Source organism: Stegodyphus dumicola, chromosome 2 (genome assembly GCF_044657685.1).
Source record: "Stegodyphus dumicola isolate Sdum_Otavi_A_Nest chromosome 2, ASM4465768v1".
NCBI lineage: Eukaryota > Metazoa > Arthropoda > Arachnida > Araneae > Eresidae > Stegodyphus > Stegodyphus dumicola.
Genome location: NC_140769.1, coordinates 1,484,711 through 1,499,843, shown reverse-complemented (window position 1 = coordinate 1,499,843; position 15,133 = coordinate 1,484,711). Strand labels below are relative to the sequence as shown.

General features: G+C 36.5%; 1 protein-coding gene across 3 annotated transcripts in view; it reads left to right on the top strand.

The window, feature by feature from the left end:
• LOC118204059 (uncharacterized) overlaps positions 1-15,133 on the top strand; it is a 126,509-nt gene that overhangs the window by 64,630 nt on the left and 46,746 nt on the right. The window contains exon 1 of one of the 3 annotated variants that reach the window (XM_085810385.1): positions 10,062-10,184. The exons of the other annotated variants lie outside the window; for them this stretch is intronic. The gene's annotated coding sequence lies outside the window, so the exon portion shown is untranslated. Of the gene's footprint in view, positions 1-10,061; positions 10,185-15,133 lie in introns of those variants that run through there. 3 annotated transcript variants of the gene reach the window in all.

The window sequence follows — 15,133 nt, the reverse complement described above, 5'->3', positions numbered from 1 at the left end:
ACGTGATGGTGTTTCCGCGCAGGAGCCGAACGGCATCGGGCCACGGTAAAGGTTAGGTATGCACTGCTTGGTAATCTTAATGTTTCCCGAAATTGCAAGGCAAGAAAAGAGCACGGTGTTACGAATTTTTCTACGGAACGAAGAACTAAATAATGAGGCAATTTAATGCATATTGTGAAATTATTTTCTATCGCAATTTGTTTATTAAATGAGGAATTTAAATTAATATCTTATTTATTATACGTCCATTCAACAGAGCGGTGTAAAGATAAATAAATATTTTTTAAAAATTATCTGAAAGGTTTCAGATGTTAAAGATCGTCCCAAAGAAGATTTGTTAAAGGTTTTTAATGCTCTCGTTGAGCTCGCAGTCGGGCCAGTCTGCTGTAACAGTCACTCGCACTAAACCTTTTTTTTTAAATTCCTACATTAGCTCACACTCTCCCTATATCTTGTTCAAATTTTCAATCGTTAATAAAATACTTTTTATTCACTTACTCAAGCTCAAATGCCTTTTTTTTAAACTTGTAGTGGATGATATTTGCTGTTAACAGTTTTTTCACATATTAAAAATTTTTAATTAAAGAAAAAAATAATTTTTTTTTGTATTTTTAAAATCTTTCTTTGTTGACCTAAGTAGGAATTTACCTAAAATTTTTCTATTTAATTAATTATTAATTAATCTTTTTCAGTCTTTAATAGAATACTTTTTATGCATCCACTCTTCAAAAACATTTTTTTTAACTTGTAGTGGATGACACTCGATGTTAATACAATTTTTTTGTTTACCGGTCTTGCTCCACCAGTTGCAAAATTTCATCGACTTTTTCATTGACTGGCCGACCAGAGCGAGGTGCATCTTTGATATCGAAATTTCCGGAACGGAATCGAGCAAACCACTCCTAAGTCTTTCGTTCACTCACACCATTCTCACCATACATACACTTCACACATTTTTCGGCATGTTTTTGCAGCCTTTTTACCTTTTTTATAGTAAAAAAGCATCACATAACGTATTTCTTCAGATATTTCACTCATTTTCAAATCAGTATAACTTTTTACACAAGAAACGAATTAGAAAATTATTTTCACAAACAGTGGAAGCTGAATGTAACCTTTTAAGCGCACGTCCGTTTGAGACAATCGGGTGAGTTTTGCCGGATATAGAGGCAACCAGCATCATCTAGTGCCCCCCCCCAAAAAAAAACCTCTCGCAGACTCTGTATATGACCCAATAGAATGGATTTATTTGCTATTATTCGCTGTTTTATCATTAGTTTGTATGAATAAATTATCTGCTTAGCAAAATATTGTTGCGTGCGCACGGGTTCGTTATACAATAGATTGAATGCACAAGTCCGATAAAAGGTTAATAAAATTTATTCTGATCACAAGTAATACAACAAAACGCTGGATTTTTTCCTCAGAGATATTCATGCGATATCACAATGTCACGCAATACAATCAGTAGGTATACTTGCCAACTACTAAAAGCGGTAAAATACAACGCAATGCAAAGGGAAAGCTAATCCGATCTCTCGCTGAACATTAAACAATAACAACAGCAGCTAACTAAACAACCGAGCTGTTTCTATCCGGCTCTTAAAAGCTTTCAATCAGGCGCTCAAGAGTTCTAGTAATTTTTTTGCTTCTGGAGATTTGTGGAAACCAACAAGACGATGGAATTACGGTTACAGCTAACACAGTAGTCAATTACATTTGTACAATTTCAATACAAATAAAAGAGATATCCATTTATTCAATGTTATATGCATGTGCTCTTTTACTTTTTCGGCGTAGCTTTCTCTTAAAATTTATCACGTGCATCCACAGCACGGGGTATTCGAGAGGTCAGTGGTTCGAGTCCCGGCTAGGGCACTGCTCATTTTTCATCTCTTCTGCTTTCAAAAAATACCTAATGTCTCTACAGAGGCGCCCGAAGTAAACAAGGTAGTGGATGATGATTCTCCACCACCAGGATTTCGCGATTGGGGCCCCTAATCCCCAGTCACCCTTTAAAAGAGGGGAGTATATAAGGTATTTCTCCTGCCTTCTTAGCATACCTTCGTAGTGTAGTGGTCAGCACGCTCGACGCTCGTAGTCGAGAGTTTCGTGGTTCGAGTCCCGGCGAGGACATTGCTCATTTTTCATCTCTCCTGCTTTCAAACAATACCTAATATTTCTACAATCTTACAAAAAAAGCATACCTGTAATCCTTAGTATTTAATATCCCTCCCACACAATCATGCTTCCGGAAAAATGACGGAAGGTTATCAAGCAAAATGGTGTATATGTGGTTTCATTACGTTATTTTCTAATAAGAATAGATGTATTCTCAATTATGACCTCCAAATGCTCAATATTTTTTAGACAACCCAATATAACCTTTTCCGGTTTGTTTGCCTCCTTATACTAAGCACGCAGCTAAACAAAAAAACAAAAACAAAAAAAAAAAAAAGGCTTCTTTTTACCCTTATGTATATTGCGCTCTCAGAAGCTTAGTTTACTCATCAGAATCTTTATTTTCTTATGAATTCAAGTATTTGAAATCAGTTGCCATTGACAGAGTATTTTCTTCTATGATCATTAGAAAGCTTTTAAACCATTTTCATCTTGCCATCGAAGAAGACATTTCGTTGTTACAAATAACATTAATAAGCTTGTCGTCATTCGTTTTCAACCTTCTATCAGTTACAGAATTGTAGGGATTCTCCAGAAGTTTTAATTTTCAAGTAGTTTTCTCACCTATCAATAAAATGCATTTTTCGATTCTTAAAAATTCCATCTATGACTTCAGTTCTTGCAGAATTTATAGCGTATCTTGTCAGTGTATTTTAGATATATCGGGCAAGTTAAAAAGAGCTGTAAAATTTCGCCAAGGAACACGAATCTTACGTCAGAAAAGAGGAAATAGATAAATCTTCGAAAGCTGATCATAGCTGGAATCCGGAAAGCTTCTTCAGTTGGTGAATTGGCCGGAAGCTTCCCCAGTTTTAAGAGAGTTCTCTCTTAAAGGGTCTGCCACCCCTCTTGACCTGCCAGCAACCTCTCCAGAGGGCTTTGAGCTGGCTGTGTATTTGAAGTGCTTCCATGTCGCGCAGACACTATACGCGTACAAACATCCATATGACATTAATTCTAATTCAGTACTTCCTATGATTTAAAAATTCCAGCTGGCTATTTATTTGAAGTGCTTCCATGTCGCGCAGACACTATACGCGTACAAACATCCATATGACATTAATTCTCATTCAGTCCTTCCTATGATTTCAAAATTCTAATGTTTTAATTTTTCAAGTTTCTTTACTATTTCCGTAGACAGGTGCCGCTACGCTTGTTTTATTTTCCTGCATTTTTAGTTTTGGGCATAAATACGATTGTAGTTTCTCCCTTTTTTTGGAGATTTTTATTGCTGTTCTCCTTCTAAATCGATAAGAGTTTCAGGCAAAATCTACCGTAAACACAAGTTTTTTTTTTTTTTTTTTTTTTTTTTTCTTTTCGGATTTTTAAGATCTTGGTGTGTTTCTCTTCTCAGTTGATTCTCTTTTAACTCGGTATGTTTTAAACCTGGCACCTCCATGGACACAATCAATATCTGTGTTATAAAAGCATACTAACTATCAGGTAAATTAAATGGACAAAATAGATTTCGGTAATTAAACTTCGTAATTAGGCCGCGTTTTTTTTTTTTTTTTTTTTTTTTTTTTTTTAAGAGGTATTAATTTTTTAGTGTATCCGCAGCGAGGAAAGTTTGAACAGAACTTCATAGTCACGTGTTTCATCAGGAAATGTTTGGCTTTAATTTAACTAGCTGAACGAAATGTGTATTCCAAATAACGGTTTGGCTTCACTTAAACCTTTAAAAAAAAAAAAAAAGAAAAAAAAAAAAGAAAGAAACAGTTCACAGAATCCTGTTTGTGGACAGTTCGATTGACGATTTTGTCTTTTCAATGAAGTAATTAAGGTGTAAAATTCCACTTGAGCATGTCCTCTCTTCGAACATTAGGAAACGACGATACAAGGAACTCTTTTTCCTTCCAATTCACTTCCGAAATACCGTTAAGCGTATTTATTTTCCCACCTCCCCCTCTCGTACGATCCCTACCTCGAACGTCTCTGCTGCTTAATTCTTTTTGCATCGACACCGTTCCGTATCAGCGAACAGTTTCATTCAAATCGCTTGCAAAGGGAATGGAAAAAAATAAAAAAAAAGTGTTCCTCACGGAGCTTGCCGTTAGCCTTCTGTGCCAAGCAACTGCAAGGATGTATCCCATTTCCCGAAACTTAATTGAATACGTTTTTCTTTTTTCCTTTTTTTTTGGGGGGGGGGGCGGTATTTGTGAACTGAAAGGATTATTGTCTTGCTTCCCTCTCGCTTCCAAACGCGTCGTTAGCCATTTTCTACAATATGTGGAATAAACCCGTGATATTTCGGTGTAATACGACTTAAAAAAAAAAATCCGCAACATAAAAATTAAAAAAGAAAAATGTGGTATATTAAAATATTTTATTATATAGTCTTGTATAATACTATAGTTAACGTTTTGTTTTTTCATAAATCTCCATAATTGTATTTTAAGTAAAGAAAGAAGAATTTTAAAGTTGCATAAATTACTTCAAGTTTAAACCAGCATTTCTCGTTTTACCTTTACGGAACCCTTTAAATAATATTCATGTTTCGGAAAATCCCCTCTCACATAAATGTTTCTTGTGATGAATGTATAGAATCTTTTGAAAAACTGATTCTGAGTTATGGAACCCCTACCCAAATATTTACGTACGATTAGCTGTAGATTTACATATGATCAAACTATGGAACCCACACAATGTTATTCATGCCTCAGATTACCCCTACATAAACATTTCATATGATTAGTCATGTATTTATGTATGTCGCTATACTGCTATACTAGAAAGCCCGGGTTCAAATCCCAGAGAAGACATGGTTGTATTTGTCCGTTCCGTCATAAGAGGCAAAGGTGGCCCACCTGTTAGTTGCATCCGTAATAAAGTGACCACCGCTTCTGGCGTTAGTAGTTGCCAGCGTCTGTGGACGGTTTGGGCCTGCCATTTGGGGAAAAAAATTATGTATGTTTAGCCGTACATGGTCCTGAGAAACCATCGAAATAATATTCGTATTTTACTGTCCATGAAGGGAAGGTTTTTAATGACTCTGATTGCCGTGCCGAAGGGTCTAGGTTGAAATGCCAGAGAAGACATGGTTGTATTTGTCCGTTCTGTCATAAGAAGCAAAGGTGGCCCACCTATTAGGTGCCTCCATAATAAAGTGACCACCGCTTCTGGCGTTAGTAGTTGCCAGCATCTGTGGATGTTTTGGGCCTGCCATTAGGGGAAAAAAAAATTACGTATGTTTAGCCGTACATGGTCCTGAGAAATAATATAGTACATGGCTAAGTAATGGTCCTGAGAAACCATCGAAATAATATTCGTATTTTACTGTCCATATGGGAAGGTGATTATTGACTCTGATTGCCTTTACCGAAGTCATACAAGCATATTATGGTGTTAGACCACGAATAAGCTCGAGTTCCGAAGGTATTTGATAAACTCTCCAGAACTGAATAAGGTCAAGAAAATTGTCGAGTGGCATTCGGAACAAGGCCAAAGCATACGTGCAAATCGGAGCTAGATTAACCATCGAACAAAATAAGCAATTAAAGCATCAAGGAGAGATAGACTACAAAGAAGTTATTATACATTAGGATATGCATTATGTTTGTTTGTGCCACAAAACTCTTTGCTTGCATTACAGGTGTATTCCGACGCTGTTGTGAAGACTCCTTCGTTACTGTTAAAAAAAAAAAAAGTGTTCACAGCCTGATTCTGTAACTTTTTTCTTTAAAAAGGACTTCAGAAAATGACGGCAAAGTCTTGATCATTGAAAACAACTGTTAATAAAATGGGTTATGTCACATATGCGTCGAATACAAATGACTTCTTGGTATTTGCAGCATATTCGAAAATTTCTTTTTTTATTCCTTTTCTGCTTGATGGTTGACCAGGAAACAGACGTTTCACACAGATCTGTTCGATAAAACTCACAACCGCGGTACCGGGGTGATTACGAGGAATATATTAATCCGTCACAGGAATTGCCTTGAAAAGATTATTTGTGTCGGCGGCTCTTTCGAGCGTGAAGTCGTTTGGTGTCGTAATTTTGCATAATAATAATGATAATAATAATAATAAAAGTAGTAATAATAATATACTTCCGAAATTTCTTTGCACCTACAAGATTGTTTGTCGTCTGGGTGCTGTGTAATTTCGGGCAGCGCCCATTTTGAATAACATAAATAGGAGTTTTCATACGATCAGGACGGGATTGACCATTAAGCAATATAAGCACGTGCTTAGGGCGTCAAGGGGACCATAAAAAATAGGTTCTGAGGTATTAAAAGGGGTACCAAAAAATTTCCCTCTGCCGATTAACCATGGAATGCAGGGTTCAGCTTGACCAAAATCCAGAGAAAGAAGGAATGAAGAACTAACTAGCATAAACAATACGTGGAAGCACGAAAATCTTTGGTGTCCTTAGGGCCTCTAAATTTCTTAAACCGTCCCTGCATGAGATGGACACAGCATAAAATTGACCATGCATAGGATCGACGCGACGAAGATTGTTTATTTACCTGAGGGACGAGGAGGATTTTCTATTGGATATTGGCTCGTTATGTGCATAACATGTGATATAAACACCCATGCAGACAGTCCTCAGGATTCGAAATCGTGTTGTATTCTCAGTGATTTTATCCTTTTGGCTACTGTTGGAAGGATAGGGAAAGGTCAAAGATTCACTTAGAATGTCCTATATACTTTTTTCCCGAATTTAGAAACCTTGAATATTCTGTTGTTCATTTTTTATTCGTTTTCAGAGAAATCTTTAACTAGAGCGAAAATATAAATTGATTAGTGAACATGGTACTTAACAATCATCTTCTGGCCAGCGGTGTCGCAACTTATTACTATGCCACACAAATCGATTGCTTGTGAACATTTGTAAGGAATTTTATGTTAACTAAGGAATTACTATTATGGATTTGACCCAATACTGTACTTCTTTTCCCGTATTCTTCGCCAGAATGCAAAATTAACTGTGTGTATTTAAGCTGAGGGTTCTGAATGCTTAGATGAGAGCCTCTGACAGCGCCTCTTACGCTTATTCTCTCCAGCTCTGCTTCAATTCGTGTTCCGGCTTTAGCGTTCTGCGAGCCGAGGTTTTAAAAAATACGCGGTGATAAGTATCTCGAGTCAGCCTAGAAGGTTATTATATGTGTAGACTGTCAATGTACGTTACATACATTGAAATCTAACGCTCTGTTATATTAATTTAAATACTCGCAAAGTAGTGGAATTTCGTTCTAGCACGAGCAATGCCAGTTCTCTTCAATGTAAGACTAAATAAAAATGTTGTTGCAACGTTTCTGTGGTTTGTTGAAGATTCAGCGATATCTAGCTACTATCTGCCTAGCAGGACTTCGGCTGCCAGTTACTGCAGAACCGTACGCATTGTTAAAATATTGTTACGAATTTCGTATAAGAGCAATTATTTATAAAATTGTTATATTTTTCTGTCTAATGCCACATGAAAGTCTAGAGAGACGATGCTCTGCCGGAAAAGTAAGAACACAGGGGCAAGTTTAGCATTGAGTAAATGGCTATCTCGCTTATTTGACGATAGATTAATTTTTGTCACCAAATTTCGCGAGAAAACGCCAAAAGTCGCCATTGGATGTTATTTGGGTCCGGTCCATGTGTAGAGACATTAGGTATCGGAAAAGCCAAAGAGATGAAAAATTAACAACTGCCTTCGCGGGGAATCGAACCACGGACCTCTGGATACCGGCCCAGCGTGCAGAACCACTACACCACGAAGGCACGCTAGGAAAGTGGGGGAAATACCTTATACATGCATTATCATAATACGTATATTGTAATTGAGTAACTGTAACTGATTTCATGTGCAACTGTAACTGTACCCGACCCTCATATGCCTTTCAGTAATTTTAAGAAGTACTAGGCAACGGTCGGGTGAAAACTGTATAAGACGGAGAGAGCATCTGCTCTCTGTTGTTTGTAGGTTTTAGCTGAGCTTGAGTTCGGAGTACTGAGATATCTCCGGGTTAGCTGCGCTTTACACTGTCTTAGTTTGTACTCTTGTGATACTGTGAAGAGTTTTTGTGGAAACTTCCGGAACTCTGAAGTGTTTCTTGTGCTAAAATAAATTTTATCACCCTGTCATTGGACTTGTGTGCATTCAATCTATTACGGACGCATTAATATGTATTTATGTTTCAATTATGAGACAGTGGGGGGTGTTCATTTGAAATACAGTGGAACTTTGGTTCACAAATGTTCATAGATCGTGATCACATTTTCCAAACGAAAAATGTCTTCAATGGCAAACATTTATTGCATTTGATTACGGCAAAGCACTCGCACGGTAAGGGGAGGGATGCCTTCGTGGAGGACTTTTCTAACGAAGACTGTCTTGTATACACGTTGCACATGGGGAAAACCATGAAAACACCCATGCAGTTAGCCGTTTACCGGGACTCGAACCCCGGACCGAATTACCAGTGTTCAGCGACTTGACCGCTCGCTCTCTGGTGGGCTTGGATGACAGAACGATGTCTCGAGATAATAACAAGTAAGCCGGCACTCTCTAAAATGCAGTAAAAGCAATTCAGGAAAAAGTGGGGTGCGGTCAGCCTTTTATTGAGTGTTAGGTATTTAGTTTAAACTTTCTACGATTCTTTTCTGGATCTTGAAAAGGTCGAGGTCCACTTCCCTCACCCCCCAAAAAGTAGCTAAAATGAGAGGTATTAATTAAAAACTTGAAAAAACGATCATTTTTGCCCTCCTTTTTCCGAATTGCAAGTCTCGCACGCTGGAGATGAAAATCTGCTTTATTTCGAAAGTTGTTGCCACTGCTCACTGTCAAATCCTAGAGTTTGTTAATAAAAAATTTCTAAGTTTTACGATGAAATAAAAATAGTATTGCCAAACATTAAATACATTATTCCCGATTCCAAAAATTCGTGGGAAGCCATTTCGACTATTCCCATCTTCGTACGACTTTAATCAGCTTAAATACTAATTTAAAAAACTCTGAAAGCGCTCATTTTCGCATTCATTTTTCGGAGTGGCAACAGTCTCGCGCGTTGCAGATAAAAATGCTTTATTTCGAAAAGTGTTGCGAACTGCTCGCTTTCAAATCTTAGAGTTTGTTAATCAAAAATTTGTAAGTTGTACAAAATCTATACAGTACAGTGTCTGTTTGTGTGCGTGTTTGTTTATTCGCGTGATCATTATGATAATTTTTTTGCCACATTGAATCGACTAAAATTGAATATAGGTGAAATATGGGATGAAACTTGAGCTTTTACGACTTTTTGATTAGAAAGACGGAAATCATTCAAAACTGCTTGCCATTGTTTCTAATGTAATGAGAGAGAATTAGTTTCTTTTCGTATCGAAATTTTTTATGTGGGTTCCATATCGCATCAGATTGCAAAATGTGTGACTATTAATGGTATTTTTTGCATCGTTATTAATACAGCGGTATCGTTCTCTCTAACGTTAGATGCATTGCTCTCAAACTGGCATTGGGTAGTTCCGCTAGGTTGTGAATAAATACTGCTTATTTTGCTGTTAGGTAAGGTGCCAGCAAAATTTATCTCAGCCGCCACTTTAACCATGAGATTTATGGCACCTGTCAGTCACTTGAAAATCTCTTGAAGCTGTAAACCCACCAGTGTCAATAAGTTGTTCCTGTTCTCGATGAACTAACTGATCGTGGTTCCGTTTTTATTGACAAATCGGCAATTATAGTTGTGATCATAACTCTTCCCGGTAAGAGTTTTTTCGGTCTCTGTTTCGTAATTTCATCATCAAAGCCACCTCCTTGACGAGATTTCTGGTATTCTTCTCACGCCTTCCAACGAGAAAGAAGCACAGCTTGCGTTTCCGAATTATTTCAGTTTTTGGACTGGGAATCCTGTTTTTCTGGATCTTGTCCTTCTTTGATGTTGCTGTTGGGTGTCATAGCGGCGCATCCTAACGAAGCTTGCGTCATTATGGGACGACTTCTCTTCTTCCGTGAGATTACTGCCCAAACAAAAGCGAGTTGACTTCGGTGTCTCTTCATCTATTTCCAGGCTAAGGTGAGTATCTTGTACATCTCTTGGTGACAGTGATTAGTTTATTTGTCTTAACGTGATTGGATAGATGTTTCGAATTAGATCTGTTGTGATGTATTCACGTGATATGTAATGAGCCATTTCGGGCTTTCCCAATTGAGGCTTTCTGGAGGAGGCAACAAAAAGCGCATCATTTCAGGCCTCTTTTTTTTTTTTTTTTTTTTCCCTGGACGAACATCGAAAATCGTACAAGTTTAGCTTTTAACCTTTCTTTATAAATGATGAGAAAGCATTGGAGGGGGAAAATTCGTGTAGTTAACGTTATTCCGGAATAAATTATAAGCGAAAGAAGGAAGGAGAAAAAGAAGAAAGAGACACAAAAGCACCCGAACCTTGCTTCGTAAGGTGCATAAAGAATTTTTATTTCTAGCCCATGGGGGGGGGAAACATATAATTTGATTTAATACAGTACAGTAACTCCGTTCGACAGATGATTATAAAAAAAATCATTTTTCTATATACGGCTTAATATTCTCCTCTTCGATGAAAGTCACTTTTTTAAAGATCTGTAAAAGAATAGAAATAGAATATTCTGTTTTATCTATTGAATAAATTTATTTTGTTAAAAACTGTCATAAGTAGTATTATTAACGAATTTCGCGTTTCCTTGGAGCATTGTATTTTTCAAGATGCAGAATTCTGAAAATATTTTAGCCGCGATTCATGTTTAAAAATCGACATGATCCTATTTCAAAATAATAATAATAAATGGTGATCAAATTTTAAAAACATTTTGTTTTATGTATAAGATGTAATCACCATGTCATTAAGTAGTGCTTTTTTTTTATCTAAACAGTACCTAAACTAGTTTTAACGTTGAAGAGTCGTGCTGACATCACCTTAGACATATTTCACCATCACGTGACCTTCTATGCGCTTTCGGATTTTACGTTGGCATTGAATGAAAATGCTATCAAGAGAGACTGAAATGCCACGATTTTTAAATAAGCCTCATATGAGAGAGCCTGAAATAAGACATAAGTACTCTGGAAAATGGCATTTTATTGTTCGAACCAATACGATATATCCAAGTAATGCAGGTTGCGTCCCATTTCAGGCTTTCCCAGTTAAAGCTTTCTTGCAAAGTGTGCCATTTTAGCCTTTTTCATCTTCCAATGCTGCTCTGCTATTCAGAGTGAATTTTCGACCATGCATGAATTATGTTCGCTGTCAGTGAGTGGTAAAAACCCCCTGAGGTCATAATATTTGTACAGCTATCCCTTCTATAACACAGTAAATAGGTTCCTAGAAAATACCGTGTTGTATGAAATCGCGTTATACGAGACTAACAAAGACTGAAAAAGCAAATTAGTAACACGTACCAAAAATTTAAAAAAAAAAGTTTTCTCCAAAATCACAATTAGATAATTTATGCAGTCTACCAAACGGAACGTCTGAAACACATTATCGTAATATGTACATGCATAAAGTGCTATAAGCAGTTTCTCGCATATTCACTAACGTGCTAGAATGAAACCTGTTTGGAATAGTATATGTGAAGACTTCGGCAATTTTCTTACCAATGTGAGAGCGAAACCGTGTTGTGTGAGTGCTACCTGTATTCTAAAATGAAGCGAATCTTTTTGTCGTGCCATTTCAGCCTTTCTGTATTTTCGAGAGGCGATAGCTGTCGTAAGGACTATAAATCTTTCCTGAATATAGGTTTAGGAACCGGGAGACGGCATTAAAAATTCAGTTTCCCCTCCTCCCGAATTTGAAATTGCCAAATCATTAATATTTTCATCATTTAAAACAAATAGTTTGGATTACGATAGCGAATTTTAAACACCGTGAACGTCAAATAGGGGTTAGTTTAGAAAATATTGTACAAACAGGATAAAGATCCGAGCCATATGACAGTGAAAAACTGAAGTGCTTAAGTGTGAAGTATTTGTTTGGGTTTCTTTTGTATGTCATATAACGGAACTGTCATATTTCACATTTGTTCCGATTCAGGTATCGGTTACTGTTGTTGCTTTGCTGTCATTCTCTTGTCAGTGCAAATTATTTTCACGAGATATCACGAAGATTTTGCAATTTGGGCCGCATTCGGGCTGGTATCGAAACACTAAAAGATTAAGGTCTTGAAAACTGATAGTTAAGTTCTACTTTAAAGCTGTTAAACGATTATCCTAGATTAGTTTGAATCCGGATTAGTTTAGAAATTTAAAAGCTCAGAATTTGCTTCTGAATGCCATTATTTGAATCAAAATTTTATTTATTTTGTTTGTTATTTATTTATTTTGTTTAATTTGTTAATGATTATTATAAGCTGATCTTCCGATTGCGGGGACGTTTGACCTCCGACGCTTTTTAGGTGATTTGAGCTTTAAAGCAATTTCTCAATATCCGGACGGCATTTTCGTTTCTTTCTCCGCACATGCAATATAAGTAAAATACCCCCCCAAAAAAAACAATTATACAGTAAGTTTTAATTCAATATGAATATGATACTAATTCAGAAGTCAAACAACAAAAATCAGCGTTATACCTACAAAATTTTCACATTACATTCTGTGAAAATTTTGTAGGTATAACGCTGATTTTTGTTGTTTGACTTCTGAATTAGTATTTATTCGGCGTGTTATTGTGTCTTAATTATGAATATGATAATTAATGCACTTAAAGGGGGAAAACAGTTCATGCTATATTTTATAGATTAAATGTCGTCTCTATTAACATAATTCGTGTACAATTCTATGTCACGAATAATAAAAACGTGAAGAGCCGACCAAAAATTTCAAAAGATATGCTTAAACATTTGACAGTGTAGCTAAATTAAAAGATTTCGTTTATTAGGCTCCCCAGGCTTTTGTGTGGTACTACGGAGGTGCTGGCCTAGCTTCTACCTGTACCTGTTATGATAAATATTTTTTTTTTTTCATTTCAGTCCATTAATTATCATACCCATTTTATATAAAAATTTACTGTATAAAAGCAGTTTTTTAATTGTATTTAAATATCTGTTTTTTAATTGTATTTAAATATCTGTTTTTTAGTCTCACAGTGATGATCTTGTTACAGAGAGCAAAATTTTTCAATTCCTGTCATAAATTATCCTGCTGTTTCTTCATCTGGGTTAATCTCCATCACAAAACCAGGCAATTCCTGTGACTTTTTTAATAATAATTCGTATAACTATTCTCTCCCTTCTTTCTGTATGCTTTCCTGGTGTAACGGTAGTACACTCAGTATCTATTCGACCGGTCCAGGTTCGAGTCCCGGCGAGGACATTGCGCATTTTTCACGTCTCCCGTATAAAAAAAAATAATCTAATGACTCTACCTAAAGGTGGTGAATGATGATTCTTCACCATCAGGATTTGGCGAGTGGGACCCCTTATCCCCAGTCGCCTTTTAAAAGGGGGAACTTAATAACGTATTTTCTCCTTCCTTTCTGCATGCCTCCATAGTGTAACGGTAGCACACTCGGCGTGTATTCGAGAGGTCCATGTCCCGGCGAGGACATTGCCCATTTTTCACGTCTCCGGCCATCAAAATAACCTAATGACTACCGACTTCTTGTACGTTGTTACGTTTCTTTCTCTTCTTCAGTATCACTGCTTTCACCGTCCGCTGGTCATATCATCCAATTCTTCATATATCATTTCGCAACTGTCCCCTCGATTGATTTCTCCTCCTTCCATATCTTAAAGGGACTCATACACCTTAAAAACCATAAGATCTTCGAGTATGTGACTGTTGCAAGAATTGTGATAACTTATTTATTTTAATAGCAATTACTTCCAACCTTTTACAGCTGACTACATAATATAGCTGCTTTTTGAAATGGTAATCAGAAAGTTTTCTGTTGCCACAAATATTTTTATAATTTAATCCTCTTCGTGACAAAATTTTTCGTCATGTTTCCACCTTGCGCGCACAGTTTAAAAAATTCTGTTGCGTAATTCAGTTCTATATTTAATATATATGGTTTCATTAGCTTTTAGGTTCAGTTAGAAAATACTACCCATATAAAGAATTCCATCAAATTTCAAGTATGGACCATTAGCCATTTTTAAAATATCGGGCGCGCAAGGTGGAAACATGACGAAAACTTTTGTCACAAAGTGGCTTAAATTGCAAAAATATTTGTGGCAACACAAACGTTCTGGTTACTAGTTTCCAAAGCAACTATATTATGTAGTCAGCTGCAAAAAGTTGGAAGTAATTGTTTTTGAAATAAATATAATATCAAAATTCTTGCAACAGTCACATATTCGAAGATCATAAGGGGTTTAAGGTGTATGAGCCCCCTTAAAGTCCTTTGCAATTTGTGCGATTTCTTTGACTTAATTTTTGATGGATGAAAATCCATTAAAATTGTTTCATTCACTGCTGATGAAATCACCTGTTCCCATGTGAGATTGATCATTTCTGTGCAATATCTTATGCTGAATTTCTTCCAAAATGCTACTAGCGCGTCGTGTTTTCCTTCGCCTAGTGCATATTTGCAGAGATGTAAACATACGTGATATAATAGAATGTTTTACGATTCTATTATATCACGTATCTGATTATATCTGAATTATCGGGATTATATCTGAATGTTTTACGATTCCTTGATCTATTGGTTGGATTGAGGAAGTGGAAGTAACGGTACATTTGAATGCAATGCTCTGAGTACATCTGTGTTTTTATCCTAGAGCGGGGTTTCTTAAACTTTTTCCAGTCGCCACCCCTTTTGATCACCGAGATTCTTTCGCGACCAGCAGAACCCCATAATATTTACGAAAATTTTATGGGCCCCATAAGCATTGCGCAAATTCGACACACGTGTGTGTGAAACTGTGAATTTTTCACTTGCACTGTAATATAATATTGCAGTTTTAGGTCATTAACTTTAATTTCTAATTTTAAGACGTAAGATATTGAAATAACTAACAGACGAAATGACAGCGGGACTTGCAAAGC